The sequence below is a fragment of the Ursus americanus genome, chromosome 16 (genome assembly GCF_024610735.1).
Source record: "Ursus americanus isolate L20-20 chromosome 16, mUrsAme1.1.p, whole genome shotgun sequence".
Lineage (NCBI taxonomy): Eukaryota > Metazoa > Chordata > Mammalia > Carnivora > Ursidae > Ursus > Ursus americanus.
The window spans coordinates 8,134,929-8,151,917 of record NC_142142.1 but is presented as its reverse complement, the minus strand read 5'-3'; the positions used below and the strand labels follow the sequence as shown (position 1 = coordinate 8,151,917).

General features: G+C 38.4%; 1 protein-coding gene across 3 annotated transcripts in view; it reads left to right on the top strand.

Moving 5' to 3' along the window:
- Positions 1 to 16,989, top strand: part of FCHSD2 (FCH and double SH3 domains 2) — a 265,087-nt gene that overhangs the window by 154,647 nt on the left and 93,451 nt on the right. The window lies entirely within an intron of this gene.

Genomic DNA, 16,989 nt, shown 5'->3' with positions numbered 1-16,989 from the left:
CAGATTTTCCCTGTTGCTGGTATACAGTTTCTACCGAGAGTGTATCTCATTTTCCTCTGTCTTCCTAAGGACCCAAACATTTGATTATTCTGCCTTTCTCCTATATTTTCAGCCCATCCTTTTCAAATATATTGTTCTTAGTGACTATCAAACACATTACTTTAATTGAATTTCTTGCTTTACAAAATCATAAGCTTTGAGAATGGGGATGCACCAGGAGTGGGTGCTCTTTTTTTCTGCAGTGGCTCTGAGAAAGAGATAAACTCTGTCTAGAAATCATTAAGCTCTTTCCTCGAAAGACAGGACGTTCCCTGGTACCTTCAGGGAAAAACAGGAGTGATAGAGTCAAACTGGGCTAAGAAGTATCCAGTTGCAAAATTTTTTGTTTCCTCTTTGTTCATTGCCTGAACTCCCCTTTTCCTAGCTTCTAGCCTGTTCTGAATTCTACTGGTTAGAACACAGGTGGTAAGAGAGACGGGATCGTTTTGACATCCCAGATGAGAGCTCTGTGTACGTTTCCTCATAAAATGTTGGACCTAGAGGTTTAGGTGTTTTAGTATCTTACTGGGTGTTACATAGCACTTCAGATTTACAAGAACCAACTAGAGACTTGACCTCCCATTATATAACATGCTTTCTCTAGGGAAATACATATGTATATTCAGTCTTAGACAACCCATTTATTAAAGAAGATACTCAATACAGTTTGTACTTAAAGTTGTGATTCCCTGTATACTGTCCACTATTAAATCAAAGCTGTCCCTTTTGAATACTTTAAAATGAACGTATTAGTTGAAGCAGCAGCAAAAATAAAATCTTTATGTTTTTTAAATTGAATCCACAGCCAAAAAAGACCTCTTTCTTAAAACCCTATAGCCTTTGATAAACTAGGAAAGGTATAGTATTATTTTGGGGGTGTACCTTCTGCCCAAAACAAAGAGGAAGTTAATGGGCCTGGCCAGCTGTCAGATTATATATCTTTGAACTTGCTTTGAAGTCCTAATGCAGATGTTTCGTCGGCATTGGGTAGGTTATGCTTCAGATTACTCATTTCATGAGACATTGTAAGGTACTGGAATGATAAAAATAGAGGCAGGAGCCCTCTTTTGTCCATTAAAAATAGACAGATGTATTTTCAGTTTTCATGTTGTGTGTGTGTGAATTCATTTTCTTCCTCATGTTAATTCTGTAGTCTGCAGTATTGGAAAACTGTCATCAGTCATATTGTTAGCTACTTAGTGGGTTTCTATCATTGAATTGACAGTGGCCGTTCAGTGCCTTTCTTAGAAAAGTCTTATTTTGTGAATTGTTATTAAGGTTATGATGCCCTAGCTAGAATCTCTTTAAACAAATTATATGAATAGCTTGGAAGCAGAAGGTTTGATTCATTGATTTAATCATAAGCATTTAATAGTCACTTACAGTATGGTAGGTACCAGGCTTTGCTTTGGGAAGAAGCAAAGATGAGTAAGACACTCTTTTTATCTTCAAAGAGCTCAGTCTAGTGGAAGGGAGAGAAATAACATAGAAATGATTACAAATTAGAATGATGAAATTACTTACTGCTTGAGGACCATAATTAGTAATATTAACAGCTATCCTTTTTTTTTGATTGCTTAATATTGTTCTGGCATTGTCCTAATCACTAGGCATATTCTCCTTTATCGTTTTTTTCTTTATCCTGGTTAGAGTTCATAGTTCATTATTTAAGTAACACTCTAGCCTATAAATGAAATGAAATTCCAACTCAAGATGAATCCAGATAACCTCTTTCTTTGTACTCGCATCCAAGTAGCCAAGTGCTACTGAAGACAATCTTTCAACCGATAGAACACATTCATGTTCATAAGTTAATGGGGAACTGGTCTCAAATGGACCCTGAGCATTTGGGTCCATTTGGACATTTCCCTGGTTCACTCCCTAATATTTGTAACACTTTTTTCAACTTTTTTCCATCTCACACTTCAAATTTACCTCTTTCACACTTAGCAAGTGGTCTTCCTAATTTACAGAGAAAATACGAGCCATTAAAAGGGAACTCCATTGTTTTCCCATTACCTGCCTTCATGTGTGTTCAAGATTCCTCCAAGGAACCTCAATAGCAGAGTCGCTCTCCTGTCTAAAGATGATCTTTTCACCTCGGTTTGGGACATCTCATTCTCTTCTGCCTTCTCCAGATCAAAACAGCTGATTATTCTATTTTCTTCTTACATTTCTCGGAGATGTATTCTTAGGTTAAAAAGTGTAGAAGAGAAAAAGAGTGTAGAAGAGACCTTAAATGCCCGAGAGTGAGAGCGAAGTAACTGTTGGGTGTCCAGCATGGCCAGGTGCTCTGTCTAGATACTATAAATGCCTTCTTTCATTTAGTTTTCATAACAGCTTTCAAGCTAAATATCATTACCCAGTTCTACAAATGAGATAGCAGAGCCTCAGTGAGGTTCACTGAAAGTCTATGTATTCAGGACTTAAATCAAAGTCTCTTTGACTTCAGAGCCTGTGTTCTTTACTAGATATCACACTGTGTTCTTTTCTACATTGCATTCCAATCTTCTTGATAGTAAAGATGAGTCTAAGCAGTAGTAGCCTACTGTGAATATCATAAATTCTGAGGGGCGCCTGGGTGGCTCAGTCGTTAAGCATCTGCCTTCAGCTCAGGTCATGATCCCAGGGTCCTGGAATCGAGCCCCGCATTGGGCTCCCTGCTCCGCTGGGAGCCTGCTTCTTCCTCTCCCACTCCCCCTGCTTGTGTTCCCTCTCTCGCTGGCTGTCTCTATCTCTGTCGAATAAATAAATAAAATCTTTTTAAATAAATAAATTAATTAAGTTCTGAGAGAACTGTAAGATAAAATTAATAATTGAAAATTACCAATTCTCCCCTGTTCTAGTTATTTCTAAAGAATAAGATCATGTCAGTATCTAAATACCAATATTTAGACAGGTTCCCCAAGGAATATTTTGTATTCCTATGCCAATACTGATTAAACCAGATACTAAATATACCATTCTGTGTCTGTATATCATCAGGCAGGTATTTTTGAACTCCACACTAAAACAAAGCAAAAAAGCTATTGCTGGGCCATGGAAACCAGACAACTGATTTTAGCACATCTATAGAAAGCAGTTCTACTGGCTGCTGGGAAGTAAGGTAGTTTGTTCCTCAAAATTCCTTTTTTTGTAGCATATTCTTGTACAGTATATAAATGATATTTTTATAAGTTTGTATAGTATATTCTTAGTGGTTTGGATAAGGAAGGATGAAGCACAGTGCATCAAAGTAGAAAAGGGAAGAAATGTCCAGCTAATGAGAATTTGAAAAGTTTTATAATACTAGGACCTTATTTCTAGGCAATTGTTTATTGTCTTCAGTGAAAGCTAAATGTATCTGGACTAGTTGATAATTGAGCAAAATAATAAAAGTTAAACATCTTTCTACGTGAAAGAAATCTAGAAAATACGATAATATGGCATATCTTTTGCAGACACTTGTTTTGGTTAAATGAGGAGAAAGACATTATTGGTATCCAAGTCCCTTATTTTCATGGCTTTTCCAGCTAACCACTAATTATTGCAGAAGTTTTCCTCATTCACATGTGGAATTATGGAGCTCATTTTTTTTTAAGGCATAGCTCTTCTGGTTTCCCTGCCACATAACTCTAACTGTTGTACTTCTCTTTCACCTAATAATGTTTGTTCACTTAACAAATTATCATGGAAGTTCCCAAATCTCAACTTTGGCCCTCTGTTTCTCTTACATTGCATCCTCTTTCTTAGAAAGAGTAATCGTTTGGCCCAATTTTTATTAATATTAGTCCCAAATCTATATGTTAGCCTTACCCTTATGATTATCTATGATTTGCCTTTCCATCAGTGGCTGAAATTTTCTAAACTGGAGGCAACCCCATCCTGGGTTTCAGGTGACAGCTGCTGTCAGTCTGTCGTCCAGAGCTCTAAAGCTGCACCGTACAGTCCTTAGGTACATGTGACTATTTAAAATAATTAAAAATAAATAAAACCTTAAATTCTGTTCCTCAGTCATAATACCAACATTTCAAGTGCTCCAAAGCTATTGGTGGCTCTTGGTCACCATATTGAATAATACAGATATAGAGTATTTCCATCATCACAGAAAGTTCTGTTGGACAGCAGTGCTCTGAAGCTTATTTAGTTTTTACTTGCTTTCCTCCCATCTTTCTTTCTCTGGCTATCATCAAATGTGCTGATCATTTTTCTCAGTAACTATGACCATGATTATATTTGTGTTATTTCAGAATTAATGTCTTCTTCATTTGCACTCTATACTTGGCAATAAAACAGGGGTTGGCAAACATTTTCTATAAAGCGCCTAGTAGTAAGTATTTTAGGTTTGTCTATCACAACCACTCAACCCTGACCTTGTAGTACAGTCATTGACAACACGTAAACAGATGAATGGTTGTGTTCCAGTAAAACGAAAATAGGTATTGAGCTGGATTTGACTCCCAGGCCTTCGTTGCTGATCCTTGGTATAGGACTTTAAACTGAATATGAAATTTTCAAATATAAGTACGTTCAAAGGTTGATATAAATGAATACGCATTAACTCACCACTCAACTTCATAAATGAAACAGAAACTAGTAAAATGGAAGCCCCTATGTGACTCATCCTAAAATACATCTCTCTCATCCACCACATTGTAACCACCTTTCTGACAATATATAGTATATCATACTCTGCACCTTGCTTTTTCCCACTGATTATTATATTTGTGGATTAATATGGATTTTTAACCTTAGTTATTCATTATCATTTTGCTATATAGTATTTCATTGTGTATATTTTATAAGTTACTTATTGGTGATCTCAACGGAAATTTTTGTTGTTTTTGTTTTACTTATAAACAAAACAGTGCTGCTATCAAACGTTCTTGCGCATGTCTCCTGGTGTACTTCTGCAAGACGTTCTTGAGGAAGTATACCTAGGAGTAGTGTGTTTAGCAGCCTTACCAGAGTGTCAGATTGTGTTACGGCACTTTTTATTATACCTTTTAACATTGTTTGCATGTCATGTTAACCTTAGCAGGTATTTCGGTGTGTACTAGGTGATAGGCACTTCCAGAGTCATTCATTTGAGATTTTTCTTGCTTCCTGAGATAAGCCTGTATTGCTATAAACTTCCCTCATAGAACAGCCTTTGCTGCATCCCAAAGGTTTTGGACCATTGTGTTTTCATTTTCATTTTTCTCTGTGTATTTTTTATTTCCTCTTTGATTTCTTGGTTGGCCTGTTCATCATTTAGCAGCATATTATTTAACGTCCATGTATTTGTGTTCTTTCCAGATTTTTTTCTTATGGTTGACTTCTCATTTCATAACGTGTGGTCAGAAAAGGTGATTGATAACACTTTGATCTTTTTTAATTTCTTAAGACTTGTTTTGTGGGCTAAAATGTGTTCTATTCTGGAGAATGTGCCATGTGCACTTGAAAAGAATGTGTATTCTGCTGCTTTAGGATGGAACATTCTGTGTCCTTCAAAGCCACCGTTTCCTTATTGGTTTTCTGTTTGGATGGTCTATCCATTGATGTAAGTGGGGTGTTCAAGTCCCCTACTATTACTGTATTACTATCATTTACTTCCTTTATATTTGTTATCAACTGCTTTATGTATTTGGGTGCTCCCACACTAGGTGCATAAATATTTACAATGGTTATATCTTCTTGTTGGATCATTCTGTTTATGACTACATAGTGTCCTTCTCCGTCTCTTTGTACAGTCTTTGTTTTAAAGTCTATTTTGTCCAATAGAAGTATTGCTACCCTGGCTGTCTTTTTACTTCCATTTGCATGATAAAAGCTTTTCCATCCCCTCACTTTCAATTTGCATGTGTGTCTTTAGGTCTGAATGGAGTCTCTTATAGGCACCATCTAGATGGGTCTCGTTTTCTCATCCGTTTCATCACCCTGTGTCTTTTGATTGCAGCAGTTAGCCCATTTACATTCAAAGTAATTATTGGTAAGTGTGTACTTTGGCCATTTTGTTACTTATTTTATGGTTGTTTTTGTAGTTCTTGTCTGTTCCTTTCTTCTCTTGCTGTCTTTTCTCACGGTCTGCTGGCTTTCTGTGATGGTATCCTCGGATTCCTTTCTCTTTATGTTTTGCATGTCTATTAGTGGTTTTTGATTTGTGGTTATCATTAAGTTTGTATGTAACAACTTCTGCATAGAGTAGTCTATATATTAAGTTAATGGTCATTTAAGTGTGAACCCATTCTTTTTTCTTCTTCTTCAAGTTTTTATTTAAAAATATTCCAGTTAGGTAACATACAGGGTAATATTAGTTTCAGATGTAGAATTTAGTGATTCAACACTTCCCTACAACATCCAGTGCTCATCACAACCAGTGTACTCCTTGATCCCCAGCACCTATTTAACCTACCCCCCCCACCTACCTCCCCTCTGATAACCATCAGTTTATCCTCTATAATTAGGAGTCTGTTTCTTGGTTTGCCTCTCTCTTTTCTCTCCCTGTGTTCTTTTGTTTTGTTTCTTAAATTCCACATATGAGTGAAATCATGTGTTATTTGTCTTTCTCTGACTGACTGGATAGCAACATGCAAAAGAGTGAAATTGGAGCACTTTCTTACACCATACACAAAAATAAATTCAAAATGGATTAAAGACCTAAATGTGAGACAGGAAACCATTAAAATCCTAGAGAACCGACAGGCAGTAACCTCTTTGACATCGGCTATAGCAACTTCTTACTAGATATGTCTCCTGAGGCAAGGGAATCAAAAGCAAAAATAAACTATTGGAACTTCATCAAAATAAAAAGCTTCTACACAGCCAAGGGAACAATCAAAACTAAAAGGCAGCCTACAGAATGGGAGGAGGTATTTGCAAATGACATATCTAATGAAGGGTCAGTATCCAAAATATATAAAGAATTTATACAAAGCAAAAAACAAATAATCCAGTTAAAAAATGGGCAGAGGATATGAATAGACATTTTCCCAAAAAAGACCTATAGATGGCCAACAGACACATGAACCCATTCTTCTGTCCCCTTCACATTTTAGATAATTGGTGTCGTACTTTACATCTTTTTGTTTTGTGAATCCCTTGACTGATTTTTCTAGATGCACTGAATTTTATTGCTTTCATGCTCCCTGCTTTTCTTACTCTTACTTATCTTGTTTGCTTTCCACTTAGAGTCCCTCATAACATATCTTGTAGGGCTGGTTTAGTGGTTATGAATTCTTTTAACTTTTGTTTGTCTGGGAAACTCTTTATCTCTCCTTCTATTCTGAATGACAGGTTTGCTGGATAGACTGTGCTTGGCTGCCTATTTTTTTTCTTTTAGCACTTTGAATATATCATGCCACTCTCTTCTGACCTACAGAGTTCTTGCTGAAAAATCAGCTCATAGCCTTATGGGATTTCCTTGGTATGTAACTGTTTTGTTTTCTCTTGCTGCTTTTAAAATTCTGTCCTTATCAGTACTTTCTGCTGCTTTCATAACTATGTGTTCTGGTGTGGACCTCCTTGGGTGGATTTTGTTGGGGGCTCTCTCTGTGCCTCTTGGATCTAGATTTCTGTTTCCTTCCCCCGATACAGGAAGTTTTCAACCATTATTTCTTCAAACAAATTTTCTGCTCCCTTTTTTCTCTCTTCTCCTTCTGGGAGCCCTACAATGTGAATGTTATGATGTTTGATGGTGTCCCTGAGTTCCCTAAGCCTATTTTCATTTTTTATGATTTTTTTTCTTCTCTTTCCTATTCAGTTTGATTGCTTTCCATCACTCACTCCTCCAGGTCCCTGACCCATTCTTCGGCTTCTTCTAGTCTGCTATTTATTTAATTTAGTGTATTTTAAATTTCAGTTATGAGTTCTTGATCTCTGATTGGTTCTTTGTGTTTTCTGTTTCTTCGCAAAGGATCTCACTGAGGTCCTCCGCTCTTTTTTCAAGTCCAGTGAGTATCTTTATGATCCTTATTGTAAATTATCTAGCAGTCATATTGCTTATCTACATTTTGTTTAAGTCCCTTGTTATGATTCTATACTGTTCTTTCATTTCGAACATACTTCTCCATCTTCTCAATTTGTCTAACTCTCTGTGTCTGTTCCTGTGTGTTAGGAAAGTCAGCTCTATCTCCTGCTCTTGAAAGTAGTGGCCTTATAAAGAAGAGGTCCTGTAGTGCCCTACAATGCAGTGTTTCTTGTTCACCAGCTCCCGGAACTTCAGGGGTGTCTGCGTATATTGCATGTGCTGTACTCTTGTGGCTGAGCCGCTTTTACCTTCAGTCTAGTCATCCGCAGTGGCTCTCTTTGCCTGTCGTGGGCAGGGGCCAGTTTTGGGTCACTTTGGGCTTCAGTTGAGTTGGACCAGCCATTTGCTAGAGATACAATAGCACCGAAGTGCAGGGCACTTTCCCTGTACTGTCTGTCCCCTGAGAAGCTTTTGTTGGTGGGTGGGCCTGCAGTCGGACCAGATGTCTGCCCCAGCCTACCGTTGGGGCCACAGGCCGGCTGGTGTATGTGGTTATCTTCCGCCATCACTGGGGCAGCAGTCACTTTGGACTGGTGCTGGCCCTCGTTGGCACTTCCTACTCACTTCCAGGCTGTGGCATCACTTTGAATGGGCTTCAGCCTAGGGTGTGTTGGAAGGAGGCAGGTCTGCAAGGGAATATGGGGGAGAGCCATGAGGTGTTAGCAAGGTTTGCACAGGTCTGTGAGGGGAGCTGCAGCTGTCCACAACTCTTGCCAAGGCTGGCCTGGTTTGAGGGGACAGATCTACGGAAGTGAGGGGGAGGACATTCTGTTAGCAAACTAGGTGGAGAGTGTTGGCACTGAAATGGTTCTGGGAGTGTCTGTGCATCTAGGCTAGGGGAGGCACATGGCACCCACCAGCTCTTTAATTCTTGGAGAAATATCCCAACAATCCCTGCCCTCTAGTGCATGCTCAGATTCGTAAATGAATGTTCCCGTATAGCCCCAGATATTTTTCAAACTGCTGTTTCTATGCTGTATCTCAGGGCTGCATGTTATTTCTTTAAGGGTGGGGATTCATTATTTTCTTGCCCTCAGGCTCTCCCGGAGCTGAGCCCACTGATTTTTTAAAGTTCCAAGTGTTAATTGAAGCCCTGCTGATTATAAGAACTCAGAAACTAGGCCCCTCTGGTTTTCAAAGCCAAATGTTATGGGAATTTGTCTTCCCCACTCGAGTTCCCCGAGTTCCCCGTGCCTGGGGTGTTTGGCGCGAGGGTCTGTTTCTCTCCCCTCTGCAGCCCACAGCATCCCTCCCGTGGACAGCTCCATGGATCGGTTTAGCTCCCGCCTGTGTCTCCATTCTTCCTACACTCTTTGATGTGGCCCTTATATTTAGCTGTGGAGAGTCTGCTCTGCCAGTCTTCAGGTTGTTTTCTGGGTTATTTACACTGATGTGAGTGTTATCTAGTTGTACTGTGGGACAAGGTGAGCTTAGCATCCTCCTACTTGGCTGTCTTCCCCAGAAGTCTGATATGGACCTAACCATTTCTATATGTACAGTTCACTGGCATTAAGTACACATACAATATTGTGCAGCTATCACCACCATCCATCTCCAGAACTTTTTCATCTTCCCAAACTGAAACTCCATGCCTGCTAAATGATAACTCCCCGTTCCTTTCTCCTCCTGCCCCCTGAAAACCACTGTTCTGCTTCCTGTATATGAATTTGACTACTGCTAAGTACCTCATATAAGTGGAGTCATACAATATTTGTCCTTTCGTGTCTGCTTTATTTCACTTAGTGTAATGTCTTCAAGATTCACCTGTGTTATTGCACGTGTTAGAATTCCATTCATGTTTCAGCCTGTACTTTTATTATCTATATCCTGCATTGCAAATAATTCTAAGTTCCTCTTTACCAACAAAGTGAGCTGAGCACTTTGTGAATCCTTGCTGTCGGGGACCTTACAAATTAGAACTAAGACATCTATGTAAGAAGACATCTACCTACAAGTGAGCAGTGACATGGAAAGAAGCAGGAAGTGAGGAAGTGTGTGCCCTTGCTTCTTCCTCTTTCTCGACTCCCATCTTCACAGTAGCGGCCATGGTGCCCATAGTTCAGTGGTGGACATGTAGCTTTGTCCATGCCCAGAAGCTATACACCCTTGAGGTGACCAGCCAGAGGATGGATAACATTCTTAGCCATTTCTGGCCTTAGGAAGTTTTCTTTATTTATAAATCACTTATCAAGACCTCTCCCTCTCTCTTTTTCAGACCATTTTGAAAAGGCAAATGGTATTCATTTTATTGGTATCTGTTGGCCCTTGATTATGATTCTCAGGCTGATATAATGATGTCATAAAATATAATAGAGATTTTATTCTATCACTGAGGTGCTTAGAAATGGCTTAAAATAGTCGTTGGCCACAGACAGGTGTTTTTCTGAGCGTAGTGCCCCATTCCTGTGATGAAAGTCAGGTCTCACTTTTGTGCGTTTGGTGATGTTTATCTGGTATGACCAATGTATAGGTTTTAAACTTCATTCATTAAAGCATTTAAACCTAAGAATTGTATTTCTTTATCACAAATAATGTGCTATGGAGTTTTCCAAACTTCATTTTCAGACATGGCTTTATAATTTCTGACTTACATGCATGTCAAGTCATTCTAATTGTTTTCTTACTAAATTAATCAACACAACCATATTTCCTTGATTCTAAGATTCAGAGTTTTGGGTTTTTTTAAGATTTTATTTATTAATTTGAGAGAGAGAGCGTGGGAGTGGGGAGGGGCAGAGGCAGAGGAAGAAAGAATCTCAAGCAGACTTCACACTGAGTGCAGAGCCCAACCCAGGGCTCAGTTCCACAGCCGGAGATCATGACCTGAGCCGAAATCAAGATGCTCGACCAACTGAGAGCCGCCTGGGTGCCCCTAAGATTCAGTTTAAAAATAAAAAATAAAAAAACTTTTGATGTTTTTTAATCAGCAGTGCTTCTAATATTCAGTGATGTCTTAAAGAAAAAGGATTTTTCCTAAATTTCCAATTTGTAGAAGGCACAGAGGAAGACGACAAAAAGATTTTTGATAAAAACTCTACCTTCAAGGGCTGCTTGGGTGGCTCAGTCAGTTAACCGTCTGACTCTTGGTTTTGGCTCAGGTCATGATCTCAGGGTCAGGAGATTGAGCCCTGCAGTGGTCTTCATGCTGGGTGTGGAGCCTACTTGGGATTTGCTCCCTCTCTCTCTGCCCTTCCCCCACCTCAAAATGAAAAAAACTCGGCCTTCAAAAAATTAAGACAAAGATTGGTCTTTATACATTTCTGTCTCCCTGTTTCTCTCTGTCAGACAAACTCTTAAAGTTAAATGGGAGTTCAAGTAGTAAACCTAAATGCCACTCATCTTTTCTGCACAGTTCATTAATCTGATTTTTATTCTAAATGTAAATACCTGTAAGCCAAATGAAATAAAATCATTCTAACATGATCCCAGAAGGAGTAAGTCTGTAGATGAAGATAGCAAGTGTTGGGATGCACCTCATTTTCTCATAAAGTTTTTAAAGGAAATAAGTAGATTATTACCATTGAACTTAATATTCTGCACTATAGAGAGTTCAAGTATTAACTTAGCCTTAACAAGCGATTATAAGGCTAAGCGATAACACCAGGTGTGCTATTTCAAAGCAAATCTGTATAAAAGGTAATAGCATATATATACATATGTGTGTGCGTGTGTGCGTGTGTATAACAAAAACCATGTTTTTCATGTAAGGTGAATCCTTGCATGAGGCCTTAATGTTATTGCCCAATAATTTTTGAAGGGATGACCAGCTGGTCTTGGTTTTTGTTTTGTTATGTTTGTCAATTTGTGGCATATCTTTTTTTTTTTTTTAAGATTTTATTTATTTATTTATTCAATAGAGATAGAGACAGCCAGCGAGAGAGGGAACACAGCAGGGGGAGTGGGAGAGGAAGAAGCAGGCTCATAGCGGAGGAGCCTGATGTGGGGCTCGATCCCACAACGCCGGGATCACGCCCTGAGCCGAAGGCAGACGCTTAACCGCTGTGCCACCCAGGCGCCCCTGTGGCATATCTTTTAACATTACTATTATAAAACCACTAAAGCACCAAGGAGAATTGTTGGTCAGAGAATGAAGCTCAGGTACATAGAAGCACAGGTGCATCTCTGAATGAAGATTAGTTAGAAGCATCGTGACTTCCGTAAGCAGGCCTTATGCTCATGGAGTAGTTCACGGCCTTTAATACTGCCAAGAATTGACGGCCTATGGTAGCATGTTTGTGGGGCTTTCTAGAACTCCATTTCAGCCTTGTCATTTTGGAAATGAGAATAAAACTTTATTTAGGAAACTTAAGATTAACTTTCATCAGTATAGAGATAAAATATTATTTGGCAAGAAGAGCTCCTATTTGAGGCTCCCCACTGAGACACCTGTGCCACATTTACCCTACTCCTACTTGTAATCTGGCCCCTGGTTATCCTCATGTTTTATCTTTCAGTGACAGAAACATCAAGACATAACTACAAATAAGATAGCACATCTAGCAGATGCCTCTCTGGAAAGGAGTAACTCTAAATAAAAGTTTCCAGTCCGCCTAAAGGTATTTTCTAGGAAGCAGAATTATAAATAACAGTTTCAAATAAAATGATGGGGAGATCTCTCTATTACAGACTATTGGGTCATATATCAAGAAGTCTTTTTATTTGCTCAAAAAGTAATTTTTAGAGCATCTGTGCTGTACCCTTGTTACTCTGAGGATAAAATTGGAAAACCTCAAGATAATTTAAAAGGTGTATGTTCTCAGCTAACTTTATCTTTTAAAATTTAGATATAATTCACATAAAGTTCACCATTTTAGAGTACGTTTCAGTGGGTTTTTTTTAGTATATTCACAAGGTTTTATGACTACCACCATGATCTAATTCCGGAAAATTTTCATTACCCCCAAAAGAAACCCTGTACCCCGTTAGCAGTCATTTCCTGTTTTCCCACCACCTCCTGGTAACCACTAATCTGCTTTCTGTATCTATGGGTTTTCCTCTTCTAGACATTTCATATAAATGGAATCATGTAGTATGTAGGGTGTGCAGCTTCTTTCACTTAGCCTATTTTCACGGTTCATCCGTGTAATAACATGTATTAATGCTTCATTCTTTTTTATGGCTAAGTAATACTCCATTGTATGGATATGCCACATTTTGTTTATCCATTCATCAGTTGATGGACATTTGGGTTATTTCTATTTTTAGCTTATCTGTCTGTCTCTTTATCCTCATTTCGTATCTCTCCCCCATCACTCTGCACTTCAGCGAGGGACTGTTTCAGCTCTTCACCAGTACCAACCTCTCTCCTCTAGGGCATTTGCACTTGTTCATACCGTGGCCTACAACCATCCCTTTCCTCGTTCTGTCCATTTACTTTCTCAGCTTCTAATCGTGCTTCGTACCCTAGTTCAAATCTATTTCTTTAGGGATGCCTTCCCCAGACTATACCAGATTCCCTTATTATATGCTCTGATAGCATCAGCCTTCTTTCCTTCATAGTATTCGACTTAATTTGTAAGGGTATACTTGAGTGTACTATCTCTTCACCTTCCTTTCCCAACTATAGTATACTTTAAATTTCATGAAAACAAAGTTGCGTCTGTATTTACTTGTAATTGTATCCCTGGAGCATAGCAGAGTACCCAGCATATATAGTTGTTGAATGTATTAACACATGAATCTATTTACAGTGCTAAGTATTAGGGACACAAAAATGAAAAACAGTCTCTGGTCACATGGAACTTACAGTGCAGAGTTAAGAGGACAGTAAACAATTATTTTGCAATAAGAAATGCTATACTGGCAGTGTGTACAGATGTCATGAGACTGGAAGGAAATAAGGGGAAAGTCAGGAAAGGCTTCACAGAAGTAGCGTTTGAACTGGGACTTATTCTGCCTCACTTGGTAGAATGTAAGGTCTTGAAAGGAGGAACTGTGAATGGCTTACTACTGTGTTTTACTTCATAGAAGAGTGCTCAGTAAATATTTATAGAATTGAATCAAATTCAGTTTTCCTGGCAGGCAGGCAAATTGAGAACACTTCAAATATAGAGATAACAATAATTCTGGACTACAGAGATAAGTAGTTCAGTATCTTTATAGTGTGTAGTGGGAGTGTAGTAAGAGATAGGGCCAGGTTATAGGAAGAGCATATAACTAGATATAATTCATATGATCATGGGTATGGATTTCTATTTTATTCAGTGGATTGAAATTTGTTACACTCAATAGGCTCATATTGCCCCATACTTGACCAATAGAAGTTCCTTTGAACTGGCACCTGTCCTTCACATATTTCCCCATCATTGTCTGAGCATTTCCTTTCTGGTGAAAGATGTTCCAGACTTATCATTTACTTTCCTTGCCCGATTCTGGAATTAGCTGTTTCCTCAAGCTCCCCTATTTCATTTTTAGTGCAAAATTACTGAAGTGAAAGAAAGTGTATTCTAGATACTTGGTGTGCTTATTGCTTCTAACTCCTCTCAGTGGACGGAACACACATACACAGCCATATTTATTTCTGTATCAGTCTGTGTGTGTGAATTATGTTTGTGTAACCAAATTCACATTGAGATGTCCAGTTCCAATCTAGTGCCTCAGGATTCTTTCTAGCCTCCCCCTCTTCTATATTTGCACGTAAATGCCTTCTTTGACAATGAGAAACTTCGCTCCCATTACCCTCATTATATTTACTTATGCTCAGTCTCTTTTTGTATTACTCAACTCCTGACCACTCCGGTCACCTCAGCCTTTGTTTTCCCCTCTCAAACTTGCTTCTCTCTTATCTACCTAGTCTCAGTAGTGTCAACTATATCCTTACAGTTGCTCATGCCAGAAGCATCAGTGTCATTCTTGTTACCCCTCTCCAAACCCCAGATCCATACCAGTGGTAAATTCCTTCAGCTCTGTCTTTAAATAGAACCCATTTCCCTCACCTCTGCCGCTCCTGTTCTAAATCAAGCCACCATTATGATCTCTTGCATGTATTTTAGCAAGATTCTTATCGTTGACTGCCTGCTTCCTTCCACCTTTCCCTTTGATGTCTAGTCTCTATCAGTAGCCAAAGTGATCTTTCTAAAACCTAAACCAGATATGTCATCAGATTATGTCATTCCTTTGCTCAAAACCTACTGGTAATTTCTCTTCCCATTCAGTTTAAATGTCAGAATTCTTACCAAGGTTCTGTGTCATCTACCCCTCTTTCCCTCACTGAAATTCAGCTATGTTGGCCTTCTTGTATTCCACAACAATCACACTCACACCTCAAGGCATTTGCCCTCGCTGTTTCCTCAGCAAGCTGTTCCCTGAGACATCCACACAACTTGCTACTCCCTTACTTCATTCAGTTCTCTGTTCAAATGTGACTTTATTAGTAAAGCTTTCCCTGCCTACCTGATGTAAGATAGCATTCTTTTCTTCATTCTCTATGTCTTTATTTATGCTTATGTGTTTCTTGTATTTGTTATGACCAGAAATAATACTTAAGAGCAGAGATTTTGGTCTGATTTTTCTTCCACATAGTGTCCCCGCCACCTAGAATAATGTCTGACAGATAGTAGACTCTTGATAAATATTTGTTGAACAACATTTTGTGCACTCATGTTTAATACTTTCATCTGGGTGAAATCGATTTTCATGATATATTAATAATATCTGTTTTTTATAGCTGTAAATTAGATGTTTAACCTGTTTTATAAGGAGAATTAGTGTCAAATGAGATTATGACCTGGCCTAAAGAGAGAGTTCAATTCCAGAATATATGTTAAGTGATTCAGAAAGCAGAATTAAAGATATTTTGAAATGAACTTGTTAATGGAATTAATAAGAGGTCTGCTTCTCACCAGCTATACATTTCTAAGATCCAGAGTTTACCTTGCTGCCTTAGTTTCTGATGTTTGGCAGACCCTCTCAAGACCGTTTCTCAAAGAATGTCCTTCTTCACTAACTGTAAGCTTTCTTTCTGCACCAAGACCGTTAGGCATCTCATGTTTTCAGGCATATCTTATTTTTCTTAATATACAATACCATATTTCATTTTCTATCAGAGTACAGTAACTTCATAAATTCCTTTTATTCTTTCCACTTCTAGTAACAAAATTTTTGAATGTTGAAACATATTAGAAGTAGTGGAGTAGTTCTAGTAGCTTCAGCGTGGCCTGGGCCTCTAGAGAGTGTGAACTGTTCACGTTAAGATAAAGCAGATGATTCTATCAAGAAAGCCTTCCTCCAGGGCGAGGCTTTCGTTGCTTTATATTTCTTAACCTGTGGGATCTCGTTATTTCATCTATGGAATTATCCCTAACAATATCCTTGCAAGAGTTGTAAATACATGTAAGTGGCTGGCACGTAGTAGGTGTTCTTTGAGTACTCATTTCTCTTCCCACCTTCCTGGACCTTCCACTACTCAACATAACTTAATTTGTATCTATATTAATAAGTTCTTACATATCTTAACTAAATTTTCCTACCAAAACAGTTAAAGTTGGTGAATATAAGTAAACAAAAAAGCATATGGAATTGTTTTCACTCCAAAATTGCTGAAGGCTAATATTAGATTTAGTGTTTTCCCTTTATCTTTCTGGCAAAAAAATAGAGAAGAGAGAGTTAATTTCACCTGAGTGACCAAGCAAGACAAATCTAGATGAAAGTACAAAGGGAGTTTCCAAGCATTAAACTCATGGGTACTCTTCCTTTGTAAGTTTATCTTCATTTGGTAAGACATGTGCAGACATATCATGAAGATGTAAGGATATTTTTGGTTCTTGCCAAAAATAAAAATGCTTTAAGTATGCCTTTTGGGAGTGTCAGCAACATGTGAATTCAGAAAGTTATCTTTTAAGTAAAAGGAAGAGTATGTCTTTTTATAGTATTCTTGTCAACAAGAATGTATCCTAAGCTTTATGGGGTAAGAACTTTATCTGGTATACTGAACTCCAGCCTCATTTCCTAGCGAGCACCATTGA